The sequence below is a fragment of the Muntiacus reevesi genome, chromosome 1, assembly GCF_963930625.1.
Source record: "Muntiacus reevesi chromosome 1, mMunRee1.1, whole genome shotgun sequence".
In the NCBI taxonomy this organism is placed as follows: Eukaryota; Metazoa; Chordata; class Mammalia; order Artiodactyla; family Cervidae; genus Muntiacus; species Muntiacus reevesi.
Window position 1 is genome coordinate 89,650,129 of NC_089249.1, and position 21,032 is coordinate 89,671,160.

Consider the following 21,032-nt stretch of genomic DNA (forward strand, 5'->3'; position numbering starts at 1 on the left):
ATGTTAAAATACCTGCTCTGAATCTGAGGATTTCAGGGTAGTGACCATTGACATAATAAATAATGTCTGACTTTGATGTTACTAAGAGGAAAAAATACTTAATAATTTGGTGAAACAACTAGAAGAATAAAAATAGAATGTATAACTTTTTGACTCATTATTACACTCTCTGATTCAGAGATTCAGAATCTCTGCTGAAATTCTCTCATGCTTCTTGTCCTCTTTTTTTTTTTATTAGATCCTTTAGCATATGAATCATAGTTATTTAAAGTCCCTTTCTGATAATTTGAATATCTGGGTCAGATTCTTTGATTGCTTATGTCTTGACACTGTTTTTTCTCCCCCTTAATTTTTGTATGCCCTATAATTTTTTCTTTTTAGTTCTACGACTTAAAAAAAGTTTTTTAATGTGAATATGACTTTTTAAAGTTACTTTCCACTTATAGTTATTACAAAATGGAATAACTGTATTCCATTTACAGTTATTACAAAGTATTACCAAATACATATCCTCTATGTTGAACAATACATCCTTAAGCCTACCTCATTTTCAATAGTTTGTATCTCAAACCCCCTCCCCCATTTGCCTCTCAGCCCAATCATTAGTTTGTTCTCCATGAGTCTGGTTTGTTTCTGTTGTTTTCACTAGTTTGTTGTACTTGTTAGACTTTACATATCAGTGATATCATACAGTATTTGTCTTTCTCTGATGTATATCCTATCATTTTTATCATATGTATGTCAATAGGCCAATAGATATGGAGGGTTAACCAGTCTAGTCAGGAAGCAGGCTGAGTGTCCCACAGGATTTCTGTTCAATAAAGAAAATCTAAACATAGATAATAAAAAGGTGACGAGTTGAGAGACGATATTTCCAATATCCAACATTAATAAATGCTACATCTCTAAAATATATAAGAAACAACTTCAAATCAACCACAAGAAGATAGGATCCCCAATAGAAAAACAGTCCAAATGTACCTATAGACAATTTTCAGAAAAGATATAGGATTAGCTAATAAGTTTATGCTCAATCTCACTCTCTTCAGAACTGAAAATTAAAATACTGTTTTTGCTGATCAGATTGGCAAAAATTTTCAAAGTCTGATGACACTGGATGTTGACAAAGAAAACACAAGAGCCCTCATGTGCTGGCAGTGTGAACTTGTGAGCAGGTGACCAACGCTCAGTGGATTTAGGTAAGTAACTCATTCCTGGCTATAAGAAGAGTTAGTTTCCCAGAGTTTAGTTTGCATAGGACTAAAGAAAAGCATTGCCTATCATACCTTAGGCACTCAATAAATGTATATTGAGCAGACCTCTGAAGGTGTTCATCACAACATTGTTTTTGATAAGAGGAGCTGAGGCAACCCAATCATTCATTGTTAGAAATACAGAAAAGTAAAACATATACCAAAGTTACATTTGACAGTAGCTGCTGCTGCTTCTAAGTCGCTTCAGTCATGTCCAACTCTGTGCGACCCCATAGACGGCAGCCCACCAGGCTCCCCCATCCCTGGGATTCTCCAGGCAAGAACACTGGACTGGGTTGTCATTTCCTTCTCCAATGCATGAAAGTGAAAACTGAAAGTGAATTTGCTCAGTCGTGTCCAACTCTTAGCGACCCCATGGACTGCAGCCTACCAGGCTATTCCATCCATGGGATTTTCCAGACAAGAAGACTGGAGTGGGGTGCCATTGCCTTCTCCATTGACAGTAGCTAACACTGGCTAAATTGTTGCAGTGTGCCAGGCAGTCTTTCAAGTGCTTTCACATAATTGTTCTCACAACAGTACTGTCAGATATTTATTTCACAAAGAACAGCTCAAGTCAGATTAAGCAGGAGGTCATGCAAGCAATAAGAGGGTGACCTGGGTTGGAACCCAGACACCTGGCTCCAGCAGCCAAGCACGGAGCCACCTGTGACCAGGGGCTGCCTGCCTTCAGTCCCGTGCATCTCTACTGGAGACCTGCACTGGGGTGGGACCATTCCCACCTTCCCAGACAGCCCGTTCTCTCAAGGGTCTTCTTTCCCTCTTTGACTGTTCCCTGTACAGGAGATGGGAGCATATCATAACAAAGCTCAGAATGATTCTTCCCTTATGCAGTTAGCAAAAGGGTTTCCTCCAAGGCTTTTCAAATCTTTTAAGGTTCTGTCATGAGAAGCTGGAACCTCAGGCAGCCTCTTTCCTAGTCTTACGGTTCACTTTCAAATTACCTGAGACAATACAGCGATTCCCACCTCCATCTCCCTTTCCCCTGGGATTCAGGCATGTGCAGTCCTAACAGGATATTTCAGAGATATTCTTTGTGTATCTTTGTGTGTTGCCAAGGGGCTTTAGACATGTCAGTGTTAATCATTACACAAGACTATGAGACAGTGAATCCCTCAGAGGCAACTTAGGTCTGGAGGGCTATTTTTATGTACAGTAATAGACCTCAGGCTACTAAACTTCGGCATTTTGTCTTATTTTTATGAAATGTTCTATTTTCTCCTTCTTTATGTATTTATCATCTCTTTCAGCCCTGTCTCCTTTCTCACCTGTCAGTGAGTTTCCTCCTTTGTAGGCCTGGTGTCCTGGTTTGAATTTTGCCTGAAGAAGAGGTCATTAAGTCCTGAGCCCAACACTGAAGGGCTGTGTGTCTGAGCTCAGTGGAAACTATTTTCAAGTTGAAGCACTGCTTCAGTCATTATGTGCCACATGCTATATCCTGCACTGGGCTGTGTTTCTTACTTCATCCTCACAACCACCCTGTCAGCCGGGGATAAGTATCCCCATTATGTAGACACTGAAGTTAAGCAAGGGGAAGGGTCTTGCCAAGGGTCAAGCAGTTAAAAGCTTGCAGTCCAGGTCTTTTGGCAGAACCACCTCAGAGTCCTCCATTCTTTTTCCCTGTTGCTGATTTCCACGCTCTAAATTGCCAGTTAATTATCCTCTCTTTAAATGGTGCATTTCTGTGTTTAATTTCCTTTTTTTCCCCTAAAAACAAGTTGCCTGTAATTTGAAACACTGTCTTACTTTAAAAATAATCAGTGATCTAATAGAGATGAATTAGCAAATGGAAATTTCCCGCGAGGGGAAAAAAATCACTTTATAACCTGAAACACGTTTCAGTTCTTCTCAAGCCAAGCTCTGTTTTCACTAGCCTGGCTGTTGTGTCAGGGAGGAGTCCTCTCCTTCCCTTGGAGCATGTCTGTCTAACGATTTAGCAAGCACATGGTGCATCATGTATCAGGGACTATCCTGAACCTTTTATAGATGTTAAATCCCTCAGTCCCACAGTGGAAACAAATCTCATCATCCACATCTCACAGATGAGGAGACTGAGGTTCAGAAAGCGCTATCCATTTTTAAGTGGCACAGGCAAGATTGGAAGCCTAGCAGTTCGCGTCTAGAGTCCAGGAGCATAAGCACTGCACCACGAGCCTTCTTTGCTAACTCCTGCTCTGCCAAGCAAAGTAGAACTACAGCACGCAGGAGGTGAAAGAACTCAGCGGGGAACCTGGGAGACCCTTCTCTGTGGATTGCTGGACAGAGGTTTGATGGCCAAACAGCCTAACATGAAACTATCCTTAGTGTTTCTATCAGCTGGGCTGTTTCAGCGGACTACTGCTGTGGGCTCAAAAAGGAAGAGGGGCCCCTCAGGCATTGTTAACTGACATGGCTTTGGTCTGAAGCAAATCAGTGTGAAGGAGAAACGAGGCAGTCTTTTAGACCACGTATAGCGAAGTGACTGCCCACTGTGGCTTCTCCTACTAGAACCGCCTGCCTGGCATTTTAGAAGAGTCCAGGTGTTAGCATACCTTAGACGTAAGTAGAGCAAATTGTTAAATCAGAAAGAAAAAAAAAACAGATCTTTTGTAACGAAGTGGATTGATGTGTTTGGCTCATAGTCCTGAAATGGAAGGAGGAAAAAAAGAATTGCATTTTGCTTCTGCTTTTACAGTTTATAGGATGAAAAATACTCTCAATTCTGCCTTTATCCACAGAGGGGAGCAGAGCAGTTATAAAAATCCAAGTCTCAGCACAATGTAATCAGTTTCCACCATTCAGAGTCTGAGTCTTCTGTCTATGAAATAACCTGACGTCTTGCTTCCCGTTTCATTTTTCTCTTGGTTCTAGGCTTTGGATTAGTTAGGTCACAAGAGGAAGAACGGGATAAGCGACCCATGGACTATACAGTCCATGGATTTCTCCAGGCTGCAATACTGAAGTGGGTAGCCATTCCCTTCTCCAGGGGATCTTCCCAACCCAGGAACTGAACCCGGTCTCCTACATTGCAGGCAGATTCTTTACCAGCTGAGCTATCAGGGAAGCCCCTAAAACTAAAAAGACGAAGGACTAATTCGCTCACAAATTTCCTTTTAAAAAAAAAAATTTATTTGTTTGTGCCTGTGTTGGGTCTTCGTTGCTGCACGGGTTTTTCTCCAGTTGCAGTGAGAGGAGGCTTTTCTTAGTTGCAGCGCATGGGCTTCACATTGCGATGGCTTCTCTTGTTGTGGAGCATGGGCTCTAGAGCACGCAGGTCTCAGTCGTTGCAGCTTGCTGGCTTTAGAGCACAGCCTCAGTATTCCTGGCCCACGGCCTTAGTTGCTCTGTGGCATGTGGGATGTTCCCAGATCAGAGATCAAACCTGTGTTAGTGCCTGGCAGGCAAATTCTTTGTCACTCAGCCACCAGGGAACCCCCCAAAAGCTTCCTTTTTAAAGATTGACGAGAAAGAGTTTTTCAAACAGGATCTTGTAGTTGTCTGGAATAGAGACTCACCAAAGTTTCCTGGGAAATTCAGAAAACCCAGGAAGTCCAAAGGCTGGGTCTCTCTTAGCATCTCTGCTTTCCTCCCCTCCATCCCTCAGCCCTTCCACTTTCTTCTGTGTCTCTGAGTATCTCTGGTATCTTTCTGTCCATACTCCATCCACTTCTCTCCACCAGCCAATTTTCATGTCCTCTGTTTTATAGGGCACAGACTTACCTCCTTTTAACATTAGCTTTAGTGTGATTTTAAAAATCAGTTTGATATCAGAGCCTCCCTTTCCCTTCAGCTCTGTGACTGCATTGTTCAGTCTCTCAGTTTCCCAGTTTCTGGTTCCCATGACAGCTGTTTGCATGGTCCATCTTTTTTTTTGGGGGGGGGGAAGGGGGTAGAAAATTCCTTTATTATAGTGCAAATAACTTTCATCAGTGACATCATAATGAAAGAAAACATTTAGCAACATTTGACACCATGCAGTAAATAAGAAAGTGTTTCTTTGAAAATATGTCATCATAGGAACATTAATAATGTAGATGGAAAATGCCAAGGCTGTTTCTCTCGAGGCAAAAGGGCTCCCTCCCTCTTTTTGGATATTTCCTTTTTCACACAAATGAAAGGATTTGCCATTTTAGCAAGTCACCAATTCTAAGAGCAATCTCTTTGGAGGTTTTGAACTAAGATTGGCATGACTTGAAATGGGGTTTCAAATTAAAAGAAAACAACAATTTTAAGACAATTCTGGGATAGCCCAGAAAGTATAAGTCACTTCTATTAACTTTTAAGTAGAATACATATATTCACTCCAATTTTGATGCAGAAATGAACAGATTGTGTAAGGCCTGCCTATTATTCCCTCAGAGCCTGATTGTTATTTACGTCCCTTGGTTTTGGTCATATTGCAGAATTAGGGCTCTGGTCAGAAATAACACCTTACACACCCAGATGCTTTCCTGTGAAGCTTAAAATTGTACTTTTCGTCCTGAATTCCCACCTTAGACCTCACATGCTGATGAGAGGATGTGAGCAGTTTCCAGTTTACAGCTAATAATTAGTACAGCTGGATTCGCCCCCCACTAACTTAATTATACCTAAATCAGACCATCACATCATTCAGATTAATTTCAAAAGGTTTAACCGAGAGGTTCTCACTGACCCCACAGAACAAGGAAGGGTTTACAGTGTATCTCTACACAAAGCTGCCTAAGGGCTTAGCTGCCAACCAGTTCCTGATAGGTAGAGAGAACAGTGTCAGGTCCAACAGTTAAACTCCCAACTCTAGTTTCTGCTGAATTATGCAGTGGGTGGGAATGGATGCCCACTCAAAGAAAACATCCTGTTGGGAGTGGGGGGTGTCTTCTACCACAAGGAGAATCAATATATATTTCAGGGTGCCCTCTAGGTCTCTCTAAAAACACGGTAAAATCTAGGGGCTGCACAAGGTTAGTCATGGGCTCCAAATACCCAGAGCCAGAGCACGCCCCTTCTGGCTGAATATGGCTGGTTAAGTCAGCTGGGACATGAAGCTTTTCAATGCTCAGCCAGTCTTGTTGGATAAAGCATCTTCTTACATAACGCAATGGAACTGTGCTAAATCGTTTCAAAGTTGAGAAGAATCCAAATATATCACCTATTAAAAAAATTCACAGTTTGAATTTGCTTTTTCTTAAACTTTGGCACTGAAACACTGTCTACATTCTTGACATGTGACAATGATGTGGCCACTTCGGTGCCTCTGCATATTGTGTAAAAAAACTCAAAAACTAAAGCAGGACAAGGACGTGTCATAACAAGACACAGTATGCTGTACAAACAAAATCTAAATTATATGTAAATACACCCCCACCCCTGGTGGCTCAGATGATAAAGCATCTGCCCACAATGCGGGAGACCTGGGTTTGATCCCTGGGTTGGGAAGATCCCCTGGAGAAGGAAATGGCAACCTATTCCAGTACTCTTGCCTGGAAAATCCCAAGGACAGAGGAGCCTGGTAGGCTACAGTCCATGCGGTCGCAAAGAGTCGGACAAGACTGAGCGACTTCACACCCCCACCCCAGCACCCCTTTCCCCTGCCACCACTAGCTGACCAGAGTAATGCCAAGGGTCCTTCTCTCCAAGGCCAATGCAGTTTATGAAATCCAGCACCTAGGACTCCAGCCATCCCTTGCCTTGTGATGACATGTGTATCGCTGCAGGCTTTTCCTGGAGACTCCCTGTGGTCTAATCAGTTCCACGAGTACAGGGAAAATCCCAGAGCTTCACTGGAGCATTCACACTCAAAGACCTAGAGCCCTGGGAGTTAACTTTTTAGATAAGCTAAGTGGATCATTTCCTAGGTTGGATCCTATCTTATCATACTGTCTCAGCAGAGCCCACTCAGTAGGAAGCATCTTCTACTCTGAAGCTCCAACGTCATTGCTTAGGGATGGGCGAGGGTCACATAATAAAAGTGGCACAATGAGCTCACAGCTTAAGTTGATATAAATTCTTTCCAAGTAAGTTCTTTGGGCCCATTTACTTCTGCTTTCCATTGCATTCCCGAGTCATTTTCATACTATACCTTAAAAAATGTATATAATAATCCGTTTTTAAAACTGTCAATGCAATTATCTGTTAATCTGTTTTCAATTAGAACAACTCGATGAGCTATTATGTAGATCTAGGGAAAAGTAGTTAGTCTTAAGGAAGCCAATACTGTGCTAATGCACAGTAAGGAGAAAAAGCAATGTAAGTAGAATTTTACATAATCATCAGAAACTTGAAAAGCAGTCTTACTGAACTGTTGCAAAGTTTTCCCAAAAGCACTTACAGCAATTTATATCAAGAGATCCTAAGTTTAAAGGTAGGAGGATAAGACTCAACTCTTTAAGGTAGAAATTCACCTTTCTCAAGACCGTAATAGGTAATTTCCCCACTCAGACCTAAGATAATTGTACATTCAAAAGTTCATAACTAACTGTTCTTGAGACATTAATCATTCTCTAACACATACACTGAGTAGAAATAACTAAAAGAAAGCTTTAAAAATCTGAGTGAACATTATGCTGCGCAAAAAGAAAAAAAAAAAACAACCTTGACCAACCTACATTCTATGTTAAATACCCTGACTAAAATGTTAGTTATGCTACACAATTCCACTTCAGTGCAGAAATGAGTTGATTTCTGTGTACCATATTTGTTGTTGTTTTAAGTCTTTAGCACTTTTGTTCTAAATATCACCTTGCTTTGAAAAGATGAATAACTTATTAGCAAATCACAAATCCATTTCAGTTAAGTCTGAATAAAATCCAGTACAAATTAGTATTACTTTGTTCTGGGAATAATGGCTCCGTGTCTTAGTTCTGACAGCTTCCTAAGGGCAAACCACCATTGAAGTCATCTGGGTTTAAACTGCACAGAAAGAAGAGGCAGTGAAGTCTGCCCTTTTTTTCTTTTTAAGTCTTCAGACCTTGGTAGGACACTTCTTTCAGACCAACAGTCAGACAGTTGTGGCACCTGATGCTCTGAAACAGACGTGGTTTAAACAACATCAGCCAAACTTAGTGATCGGAAGGTCTCTGTTGATCTTTATGGTGTTCACTGCAGATAACCTTTGAATGTGGTGGTAAAAATAAAAAAGTTGGTGTCCATCCACAAGCACTCTGAAACCTGGGTGCTAACAAAGGACTTCCATCCTGAATGGCTGGTCTGGGACGAATGGGAAGTAAGGGATCGCTGACTGTTCTTCACCCCTTCCCCCAGATATACAAGAATTTCGGAGTAGCAGCTGGTCTGTGAACACTGCTTTGAGTTCAACTGCCACCTCGTCGGGAGGATATTTCAAATCACCACAGGTCAAGCTGATGGCAAACTCACTGTGTTGAGGTTTACAATGCCCATCACTAACACCTTCTTGCCTGGTCTCATGCCACCTTTAATGTGCCCACAAAATGGCACGATCAGTCGTGGGAAGTACATGTCGGCTTGAACTGGAGAGCCCAAGGAGTTGTTTAAATGTGCATTATCTCGTTTCACCGCTGCATCACTGTCGGCCACCGACCCCATGGTCTTCTAGCGCAGCGTGACAGTGTGCGCAGCTGGCGGCCGCGCGGCGGGACTGCATGGCCCATCTTTTTAAGACAGGTTGCAAAAGCCATAGGCAAGCCTCCAAACCTGTGGCCTTCGAGCCGATCGTCCAAGGCTCATTGGCAGTGGCAATTAATATAATAAGTGTCTGTTTCAGTTACAGGGACTAGATGGAGGTGGGTCTTTCTCTTCAAGGGCTTGTGGGTGGACCAGCTTCATAATTGAGTCCATTTCAACACAGGTGAAACTCAGTTAAAATGAGTATATTGCCTGGAGACATACTTTAAAGGTCATCTCAGCATTTGTGCCACTGACCTTACTCTACATTAAAAAGTGATCAATGTTTTTATGGTCCTTCCAGAACAAAATCCTTTGGATGAACTCCAAGATAGATGCTTTTGATATTAATGTCAAGTATGGCTGAGTTGTATTATGGAGATTTGGTAGGGTCAAATCTATCATTTTAATTTCTGATAGCATAAGTAGGTGAAAATAATGACCTTGTACACTGAAAAGATCTGGTCAAACCTGGGTTATCAGACAAAGATCTGGGTTATTTGTCATTTGTTACATGTGACCAGTCTTCAAACCAGCTTCCTTATCTATAAAACATTGGTTCAGAAAATAAACTTTACCTCCTAGAACCACACTGCAATCTCACCTGCTTTTGTTTCTAGTGAGGCTCCATGCTGAGCTTTTGATGGACTGTTCTCCTCTGTCATAGGCAGTGTGCAATGGTTAAAGTCCAGTTTAAGGGTTAAACAAGCTGGCATATGTGCTGTTCTTAAAATGTGTGTGTGTGATGTGTGTGTGTGTGTGTGTGTGTTAGTCCCTCAGTCGTGTCCGACTCTTTGCGAGTCTATGGACTGTAGCTCTCCAGGCTCCTCTGTCCAATGCTAGAATGGATTGCCATTCCCTTCTCCAGGGTATCTTCCTGACCCAGGGGTTGAATCTGGGTCTCCCACATTGCAGGCAGATTCTTTATTGTCTGAGCCACCAAGGAAGCCCAAGAATACTGGAGTGGGTAGCCTATCAAGAGATAGGCTTCTCCAGGGCAGCTTCCCGACCCAGGAATCGAACTGGGATCTCCTGCATTGCAGGAGGATTCTTTACCAGCTGAGCATACACACTCATTCATACAAACACTGAAACTGAATCTCATAATTTTCATGTCATAAAATCTTCTCGACCATTTAAAAATCTAAAAATTGGCCATAGCTTGCGGGCCATACAAAACAAGCAGAGGGATGTATGGATTTGGCCTGTAGACCAGAGTTTGCCCACCACCAGCGTAGAATATTATGTTTCACAAAAGTCTTCTGTATGTCCAAATGTACCTCATTTTTTTCTGAGATCAACTCACTGAAGCAGGTAGGGAAGAAATTACTAGCCCCATTTTACAGAGTAGGAGAAAGTCTCAGAAGGATTAAGCAAGGAACTAAGGATCATAGTCAGTAAGAAATAGACATGAGATCTAACCCTAGTCCCCAGGATTCAACTGCTCTTTTACTATACCTTTTTCATCTTTATGACAAATTTTAGGAAAAGCTATCAGCTCCTGGCTATGTATACCCAAAGAAAGGACTGCTCCCACCAGTGAAGCAAGAACTCTCATAACCAGAATTTGCTAGTACTTTCTAAAATTTGTTAGTACCGCACTTTGCTAGTTAAGGAATGGTTTGTATGCTCTGTGAGGAGGACAGAGAGAGAGGGAAAGAAATATGTCTGCTGATACTCTGCAATCCCAGAAACTTGACCTCAGGAAGCAGGCCCTGAGGGATTTGAGTCTCCTCTGAAACCTCTTATTGCGGCAGTTAGCATGTATCCAGCATCCCCTGTCTCAGAGCCCCATGGCCTCTGTTTGCTTTTCTGTCTGTTGTGTGTCCCAAAGGCCCAATACAAGGAAGAAAGAAAGGGAGGAAAAAGAAGAGAAGGTGACTGCAACGTGAGTTTATGTCTTAGCTATAGTGTAGAAACTAGAATTTCTTCTTTGGTATGCTGCCTACATGTTGGTATTATGGCACCACACTGACTGCAGGGCCCTGGAATTGGCCCTATGATCTGAGTACCTATTTCTCCCTGGACATGGACTTCTGAGTCATAGAAAATACTATGATTCTCACTCAACTGGCAAGTTGTTTCGCATTCAAAATTAACTACTTAATTAAAAAAAATTAAAATGATCAATCTATAAATATACATATATATGTGTGTATATATATATATACACACACTATTGTATAACTATACAAGTTACAAGGTGGCTCAGACAGTAAAAAATTTGCCTGCAATGCAAGAGATGTGGGTTCGATCCCTGGGTCAGGAAGATCCCCTGGAGAAGTAAATGGCTACCCATTCCAGTTTTCTTGACTGGAGAATTCCATGGACAGAAGAATGTGGCAGGCTATCATCCTTGGGGTCATAAAGAGTCAAACACGACTGAGTGACGAAAACTTCAAGTAGAGTAAGATATAAAGATATATAAGGACTTAGTCTGTTCAGGTTGCCATAACAAATACTACAGACATTTATTTTTAACAATCTGGAGGCTGAGAAGTCCCGAATCGAGGTGCCAGGCTTTTTGTTTCCAGGGAAGGACTCTTTTCCTGGCTTACAGATGGCTCCCTTCTTCCTGCATTCTCACATAATCTCTTCTTTGTATAGCTGGGGAGAGAGAGAAGGCCAAATTCTCTAGTGTCTCTTTTTATAAGGGCACTAATCCCATCAGACCAAGGCCCCACACCTATGCTATCATCTAACCCTAATTACCTCCCGAATGCCAATTCCTTCTCTCAATTCCATCATGTTGATGGTGGGTAGAACTTCAGCATATGAATTGGAGAGGGACATAAACATTCAATCCATCACAAGTACCCTTTTCAATAATATTTACAAAATTTCCTCTTTTCTCAAATATAGGGGGGAAAGTGATCCATCCATTCATTGATTTGCTAGTTATTTTAATAATTTTTGAGCACCTACTGTGTGCCAGGTTTGTCTCTTTCAGGGATTGAAAGCCTCAGGACTCACAGACCTCCCTGCAACCCAGAGTAAACATCCCCCGTCTGCCTTTCTCCCTGGCTCTCATTATCATCTATTCCTTTTCATGTGGACTTATTGAATAAATTTCCCAAGGGGTTTGAAATGCATTTTTGTTGGCTCTCCACCTTTCTTTTCATGTGGCTCAGCCAACAGAAGACGGTAACTGCTAAGTGCACCCCATGCCTCACAGTGTGACTGCTCAACAGCTCTGTGTTTGCAATTAGTTTTTACCTCCTCAAAGGAAAGGGCCTCTCTGCCCATAGGTACTATACTTGGCTTTTAAATATTTAATAATTAATTGCTTGGATTTGCAATTTTTCTCCTTCTTAAATTCTTAGCTGGCATCTAGGTCACTTATAAAATTGATTCAGATTTTTAAATGGTCATACCCTCCCCCCTGCATTTTAAACACATATCTATGTAACATTAAAAATAATGTTTAAAACAGAAATATACAGTGATTTCCCATAATTCCCATCACCTTGATAGAAACAGAGTCAGAAACTCCAAAGCTCTGGAAGGATAGTTAAAAGGATTGTTGAGGCAGTCATACACCAATATGAGAAGCAGGAGTGCGTGTCCATGGCATAGCACTTCTTTGCATGCATACACCACTTGATCCTTCTTTCTGTGCTCACAAGTCTATAGGGGTCTCAGAGCACACAGATGAACAGAATCAGTTGTGGGGAGTGACATGGGTACTTGTTACTTATATGACTTTTAAGTATGCAAACAATTTGCATCTTCCATAAATTAAGGCAAAGTCAAGGTTTTCCCCTCAACCCCATTGATACAGGAAACAGGAGGCCATGAGGCACCAGAGGCCTTAAGGCACTGGTTTCATATTACCTAAGCTCACAGCCCAGCTCCACAAATGATCAGCTGAACATTGGTCAAGGTACTTAAAACCAATAAGCTTCCATTTCTTCATCTGTAAAATGGAGGTTATAATAGGTTTTAGGTTGTAAATTATGAGAATGAATTGAGAATATGAATAAAAGAGCAGAGTATTTGGCATTTAGGGTAATACTCCAGTGGGCTTCCTAGGTGGTGCTGGTGGTAAAGAACCTGCCTGCCAACGCAAGAGATGTAAGAGATGGGGGTTCTATCCCTGCCTCGGGAAGATCCCCTGGAGGAGGGCATGGCAACCCACTCCAGTCTTCTTGTCTGGAGAATCCCATGGACAGAGGAGCCTGGTGGGCTACAGTCCATGGGGTCACAAAGAGTTGGACACAACTGAAGTGACAGCATGCACACACTCAATAAATGTATTAAATACTCAATAAAGGTAATAAATAAAATAGCAATATTTTCAAAGCTACTGCTACTAATTATTAGTAGTAGTATCATCACACTATTATTATCGAGAGGTCATCTATTGTAGTAGTTAATAAAGGTCTTTAGGTTCAAAGAAACGTAGCCAAGATTTAGCTCTGCCACTTACTAGTTCTATGATCTTGGGCAACTTGCTTTACTTCTCTCAACCTCACTTTCATCATATCAAAAAAGTATATAGAGCATTGTAGATGTTAAATGGGCACTAAGTCCTGGGCATAAGAAAATACTAAGTACATAATAAATAGTAATTGTTCAATAAATGTTACCAAGGAGGATGACAGTACTTTCTTAAATGTAAAAGGGAGGGAAGAATTATGCTTAAGAGTGTTAGATCCATGATTCACTGGGTCAAGAAAATGTATTATTATTGATAAGGGGGTGGTGGTCTTAGCTGATTTGAGAAATAACAAGTACTTAGAAACACATGTTCAACTCTTCTCACGTAATTCCAAACCACTAGGGAAACCTACAACCCTGAGACACACTGAGATTGCATATGCATAGATCAAATTGAGAGTTAATTTTTTAGTGGTATAAAGAACACACAATTTTGAAGCAAAGAAGACAGAAAACTTAGAAATGATATAGTTCAACATCTTCATTTTTTTAAATGAGAAAACTGAGACCCAGGGAGAGAATATTATTTGTCCAAGTTTAGGATCAGGCACTTGATCTTAATATGTAGTCAATAAGGTTTTGCTAAAAGAATGAATAAAAGAAGGATGTATTTTGCATCTCTATATTTCTATGTTTATGTGTTGGTGTGACTCTTAAGTTTTTGATTGAAGATTGTGTCTATAGGTCAACTGAAAACTAAGAGACAGTCATCAGAATCTTTCAAAACACCTGTTTCATCTGTGATTTTATATATACAAATTATGAGAGAAGAAAATTCTTACTAAATACTCACTAAGAGCCAGTCACTTACATAAAATGTCTCATGGAAACGCCATAATAATCCTGGGAAGAAATCTACCCTTCAGGGTTCAGTATAAAAAACAGAAACTATGCTGGTTGTTTTAAAAAGAAAAGGAATTTGATGCCTACAAAACTACTGAAAGGGCTAGATGGCCAAGCCTCAGACAAGACCTTCAGGAAAAATGGCTCCAAACATCACCTTGGAAGCTGCCTGCCAAGGGAACTGCTCCCTCTGCTACAGTTTACATGCTAAGAGTCTAGAAAATGCCACATCCACTGCAGACTCTGAGATCATACCTGCAAAGCCATGCATCAGGGACACGACTCCAACCAGGACTGCTGTCCCCAGAGCTATGCTACAGCTGCTATTATCCACGCCAGCAAATGTTGTTGCCCTTCTAGCTACTGCCTATTTTCCCACTTGACTTAGTTTTAAAGTCAGTTTTCATAGGATTCATCTGATTGGTTGAAGCTAAGTCATCAAGAATCTTATGGGGCTTCCCTGATGACTCAATGGTAAAGAATCTGCCTACAATGCAGGAGACTGCTTGCCAATGCAGGAGACACGAGTTTGATCCCTGGGTCAGGAAGATCCCCTGGAGGAGGGCATGGCAACCCACTCTAGTGTTCTTGCCTGGAGAATCCCATGGACAGAGGAGCCTGGCGGGCTACAGTCAATAGGGTCACACAGAGTCAGGTACAACTGAAGCAACTTAGCACATGCACAGTTATCACTGGGATAAGCATTATTATATTGGAGAATATAATAATGAAACAGACAGAGGTCTTGCTATGGAGAGTTTTCCAGTAAAAAGCATAAATAAATAAATAAGAATATGATCACAAAACTACAGGATGTGGTCTATTAGACAGTCAACACTGAGTGCTGTGGAAGAACCTAGCAGTGGCACCTGGCTCAATTTGGGGACAGAGTAGACACTCATTGCATATTTATTTTTGGTTCTTACAGATGAGTGAAAAGTTCAGCAATTTGGCCAATGTCACTTGATTGTTGGGACTCGTATAATTTCTCATGAATCTCATTTGAAGGAGCTGTAATAAGAGGTGTTTCATTTTCACTGTTATTTTTGTTTATCTCGTTGGTTTTGTTTTGTGTACAGTGAAAATATCAATGCATTCTCAACAGTGAGAGCTAGGGATTTGTGACCAAGTCACTAGGCTTTCTGCAAGCATCATTTTCTGAAACAGATTGGCCTACTTCCCCACCCAGTAATTCTTTATTAGAGTTCTTAAAAAGTAGTAAAAAGTAGAATAAATTGTTAAGTAGCTAAGGTTCAATATCAAAAAATACCATACTGGAAAGATACATTTATAGAGTAAGACTTCAGGAAAACAAATATGGAGATACAATGGGACACCTTTCTTACTTGTTTTCAATTATTTCAATCATGAATAATCCAACAATTGTCTTCCCATCAAAACCTCAAGGAGCACACAAATCCCAGAACAAAAGTGACCTTTGGGCCAATGAAATGGCTGCTTCAAGAGGGTTCGATGACCTCTCAAGGAGTCCGAAGTGTCACAGGTGGAAACAGGACATCAGAAAAGTTCAGACCTGATTACTAACCCTTATTTTCATTAAAATACATGTTTGTACATGGAAGCAAGACCAGCAGTCTTGAAGTCCTCAAACAGGCAGTGCAGTTTTAATTAGTTGAGTATGGAGACTCATTAATATGCAAATGAGGAGCTTACCAATATTAATCATCTGTTTTACTAGGCAGCTTTTACTAAAGAGTTTCTAACGAGTTTGCAAATTAAGTTTCTTTGACATTAAAAATCAGCTAAACGCCTGTCTGAGAATAATCTCTTCTAACTCCAGGGCAGGAAAGGGGGATTTTTTTTTTTTTTTTTTTTGGATGAGAAACAGCCATGTTTAAAACCAATTCCCATGTTGGCAAGCACCGAGCAAGAGTTCTGCATCAACCCTTTCCAGGCTCTAATTGAAACCATTTCTGCAAGAGAGAACCAGAAAAATAGTTGGAACAAGAGACAAATATGAGTCATGGTGATTTAAAGATACATGACCTAGAAAGCTTCATCACAAAAAGTGTTTACATAGGTGACTGGCATTGTTAAAACACAAAAGAGGTTATTATATTTTTAAAAGTCCCTTCTATGGCCTTTAGCATACACCTGTGGTTCTGTTTTTGGAAAAGTTGAAGATAGGGTTGGATTCTGATTTATCAAGGATGATTAGAAATATGGGGATGCAGTTCAAGGTTCTCTTGCGATCACTTTAATTTCTGAATTTGTTTTCATTAAGTTTACAAAAAAGTGTATGGGCTTGGGCTCAATCATGTAAATCATTTTCAATGTCAGCTAACTCCATTATTGTGTCATTCGGCCATCAGAACAAAACACATTCATACATTCCTTTAGGTTCCCTACTTCCAGGAAAAATGTCAGAAAGGAAATTCTGTAAAGGAGAGAATAGGCTAGATGCACATCACCCAACTTCTACTCCATCAATTGAAGCACAGTTGACCTTTAAAATTTTTCTCTCCCCTCATAATCCTGCAGAAAGTCAAAGGAAGCTTTGAAGTAATACACTTTCAAAAAACTCACTATTTGTGTTTCTTCTCAAAATTTGAAACTCTTCCCCATGGCCTCCAACTTCCTACAGCTATTAGTTAAAAGTTACCAGGCAAGACAAATTCATCTTCCATAATCTTCTTATTCGTTCATTAGTTTGTTCAGTAAATGAAAACGAATGAACTTTTTCGCCAATGCAATATTTGTTGATGGAATTGAACCAAGGTTCTGAGAAACTCCTACTGCATGAGGTACTTGTGGGATACAAATATGTATTAGCAGTTTCAAGGGACTTAGAGTCTACCAAGAATATAAAATATGTTCCCAATAAGCCCACTTTGAAGAAGTGTGTGATTAAAACAATGAGAATTGTCTATCTCGTGTGTTTTTTTACAAATGACTGAAAATCTTATAAAAGACATCCCATCTTAATCTCATTCTTGATATAGTAAAGATAGTCCTCATATGATACATCAGAGAAAAGGATATGATTGGTGATGTAGTACTTTTAAGTTTTATAAGTTTATACAAAGTTAAGTGGCTAAAGCAGCAAACACTGGGAATTATTTCCATTTTTCCATCTTAGAGGGAGAACTTCAGTCTATGCATAGGTTTACTTGCTACAATGATGCAGAGTCAATGAATGGCATTCACTTAAAGACCAGGAACGCCAGACTGTACTGTTCGGTCTCTTATAATCCCGGCTTGTCCAAAACCTAAGTCTTTCTTTTGGTCAATGCCTATGCTAAATATCGTGGCTGGTGGAAAACACTGTTAGGTTTAGGCTCATTTAAATTCATGGCAAAAAGAAAGAAAATCCTTAATCAAAGGCACAAGATAGATTTTGCAAAGAAGTAACGGCCAGAAAATTAATCCAAAATGCTCTTTGGTTTGGGCTTCTGTGTGAGCAGACTTGGCGGCAGGTCTTGACTGGAGGTTCTGGGAGTTGCAGGAGTGGAAAATGGAAATGGCTCATCTGCACCTGCCCTTTCTCCAGAGATTAGACTCATCCTCTCCCATGACACTCATGGCCAGTTCTCACTCTGAGAAAGAAGGCTGCAGGCCACCTCCTCACTGATGCCCAGGCCCCAGCAGGCTGGTCCTACAAGTCACTCTCAGCGGAACTATGCGTGTGTGTGTGCTCAGTCACTTCAGTCATGTCCGACTCTTTGCAACTCTTTGGACTGGAGCCCACCACACTCCTCTGTTCATGGGATTCTCCAGGCAAGAAGACTGGAGTGGGTTGCCATGCGCTCCTCCAGGGGATCTTCCTGACTGAGGGATCAAACTCCCTTTTATTTTGTCTCCTGCATTGGCAGGCAGGTTCTTTACCACTAACACCACTTGGGAAGACCCAGTGAAACTATAATGTTCTACAAAACAGATGTTTGGGTATGGGATGTATTTCTGTGGCCTGTGTGGGTTTTAATCTTTTGCTATAGAACAACTTAATCCAATAGAACTTTCCATGGTGATAAAAATGTTCTATAAATCTTCACTGTCCAATATAGTAGCCACCAATCACAGGTAGCTATTGATCACTTAGAATATGAAACTTAATTCTTAATTTTTAATCTTAATTAATTTTAATTTAAATAGCCACATTTGACTAGTAGCTACACATAATGGACAGTACAGACTTGTAAAATTACTTCATCCATTTGGATTTCCATGAATGGAAAAGAATGAATGATCAAAATGATCACTCTATGATAATGACACAATTCTGGTTTAGAAGTATGAATTAATTCTTTTAATTTTGACATAAATAGAATGAATAAAAGCCTGAAACTCCCCCTCCCCTCCAGGATTTGGGTGACATCTCAGGGTGTGTCTTTTCAATATCCAAATGACAAAGTGAAAGGAAAATAATCTATAAAAACCAGGTATTTTACTAGATGATTACTTAGATGTTTTGAGTATCAGTAGATGCTTATATTAATAGCATTAAGCTCTCACATTCTCAGTCAACATTTTTAGGCAAATAATTAATTAATAACTTACTGTTAAATAATAACATCTAGATAACTAATTCAAACTGCTGTTTGGATCAGACTCCTGAACAACTTGGTGGTATGTCTACACTGGAGTGAAATTTGCTTGAAGATTATGGGTTCAATATTATAGATGATGTGTTCTTGTATAAAGACAATCATTTTTTGAGTGGTAATATAGATATGAAACTAAGAACAACTAATACAAAGCAACGTAGAATCCAAAATTTTTTATTCGAGGAATTTTGTGATATCCTTAAATTTAATGTACAGGTAATATCCAAAAAGAAATACCCGCCATATCTTCAACAGAGGCAGAAGCTACCAGAGACTCACTGGGTCTGATTCTGAGGACTGGGATGTCGCTCTCCTAAGATGCTGCCTGCACTTCTGAGCTGCTTCCTCTGATTGACCCATGTTGATCAGCCTGGACACATACAATAGACTAGAATTTTGTCACTTTTAAATCTGCTACCTTCTATGAATGTGGTCAACTTAGGCTAGAAAGAAAAATACACTTGTTTGGCCAAATTCTAGGCAAGGGTTTAAAAGCACCTGCTCCTCTGGTTGCGTTAATATGGCTGCTGGCAGATCGGCTCCCTTGTTTATACAGCCTGCCTTACTTCACAGGATTCTTCTGAGAATCAAATGAGATCCCAAGAGAGTTAGATTCCCGCAGTAGGAAGAGCAGTCAGATGATGGAAAGTACCTGAATTCTAATCCCAGGACTTAATTTCTTTGGGTTTTTGTTTTCTTATCTGCAGGACGAGGGTAGGAATATCTCCTGTATTTGTCTCCTGAAGTAGCGTGCACTACATCAGATGCTCTATGTGAACACACTTTCCAGTTCTGTTTCCATTTTAGACTGAGATTTCTGGTCACTGTCATCTAGATGAGATTCATTTACTTTTATCTAGTCCCTGAGTCACCAGTTGCAAACATACACGGGATTAGTGGTGTGGTTTGTGAGGGTGAAATTGAGTGAGAAGAACCAGAAAAGGCCCCAAATCTGTGGCCTCAACTTCATTAAGCAGGCGCAATATTCATCAATGTGATCCAACCTCAGTCAAATGCAGCCTTCTGCCCTTTTGCAGCTTAGCCCTGCTGTCAGCAGCTGGGGGCCCTGCCAAAGGGCAGAGGGAGGGAGCCCCAGGTTGCCCACACTGCGGATGATCTCTGGAATATTCAAGAAGGACTGCAAAACAAACCCCCAGTCATCATTTTACTTTAAAAAGCAAAAAATCTCCCAGATAATGAGCATTTTGCTCTAATAAGAACTGTAGGATTGATTAGGTTCAAACTGTTAACAGACATCCTTATGGTTAATGAAGCAGCATTGAAAATGCCTCTTGATTCTTTGGAAACTTCAATCATACAAAGGCAGCAAGGAGGGAGGACAGAATTGGAGGTGGGGTACGTTAAACTGTGTGCTAGTTAATGTACTCAAGATAATGAACAAAAAATGTTTGTTCTTTGATAAGTTAATATTTATGGAGAGTCATCTCTGCAGTGGGCAAACAATACACTTTGATGATTATGGTTAAAACATTCTTTGGGGTCACATGTTTTCCTGTGAATCTTGAGTGGAGGAGGAAGCTGCTGCCATTTTAATTCCTTTGTTAATGTCTTTATGAATGCAATTAACACTTCATTCACGCTTCTTTGTTTCTGGATCCCATTAGGATGTGGTTTATGCCAGTTTCTCTCTCCCAGGAGACAGCCCACATCACACAACATTTCACTCAGCTGTGTGGCTTAGCACTGACAAACTCAATTTACCAAAGGCAGGAGTGAGTTGACACCATGCTGAGGCAGTCGTCCTGATGGGAAGAAGCGACTCATTTCATTCCAAGGGGTAGCACACCTCTGAGGAGCACGTTTGTATGCCAGAGTCTGGGAGGCCAGGAAGCAAGAGAAAGCTCTGCAGATCAAGAATGCTAAGATCCAAGGCCTTAAAATGGAAAGCCAACTATGGTAGATAAAACAGGTTGCCATCATCTTCATCAAACCTTAGTGAGGGCTAACTAGGTAGAAAGTAAGGGAAGAGCCAGAAGCAAGGGCCCCTCTAGAGCTTAAGAGACCAGCGGTATCCATAACAAACACATCAGCAAGACCATAAGCCACTACAGGTCTCTGAGCCTTGGGGCCTGGGGGGAGGGCTTTTCTGAGGATGTGGGACTTAAAGTAAAAGCAGTTCCCCTGGCTATCCTATAGAGGTCACCGGGAAAAAGGGGAGGGTGGGAAGAATTGCAAAGAGAGAAGAGAAGCAGGCATTAGCAAAGACTGGCAGAAGTGTGAAGTGAGTAAGAGGGGTTGTGTTCACAAGAAATTATTTCCCCTTTATATTAAAGTCTCTCCTCCAATTGAT

General features: G+C 40.8%; 1 pseudogene; it reads right to left on the reverse strand.

Moving 5' to 3' along the window:
- Positions 1-8,280: 8,280 nt before the first annotated feature.
- On the reverse strand, positions 8,281-8,795 carry LOC136144481 (galectin-related protein pseudogene; annotated as a pseudogene).
- Positions 8,796-21,032: the final 12,237 nt, after the last annotated feature.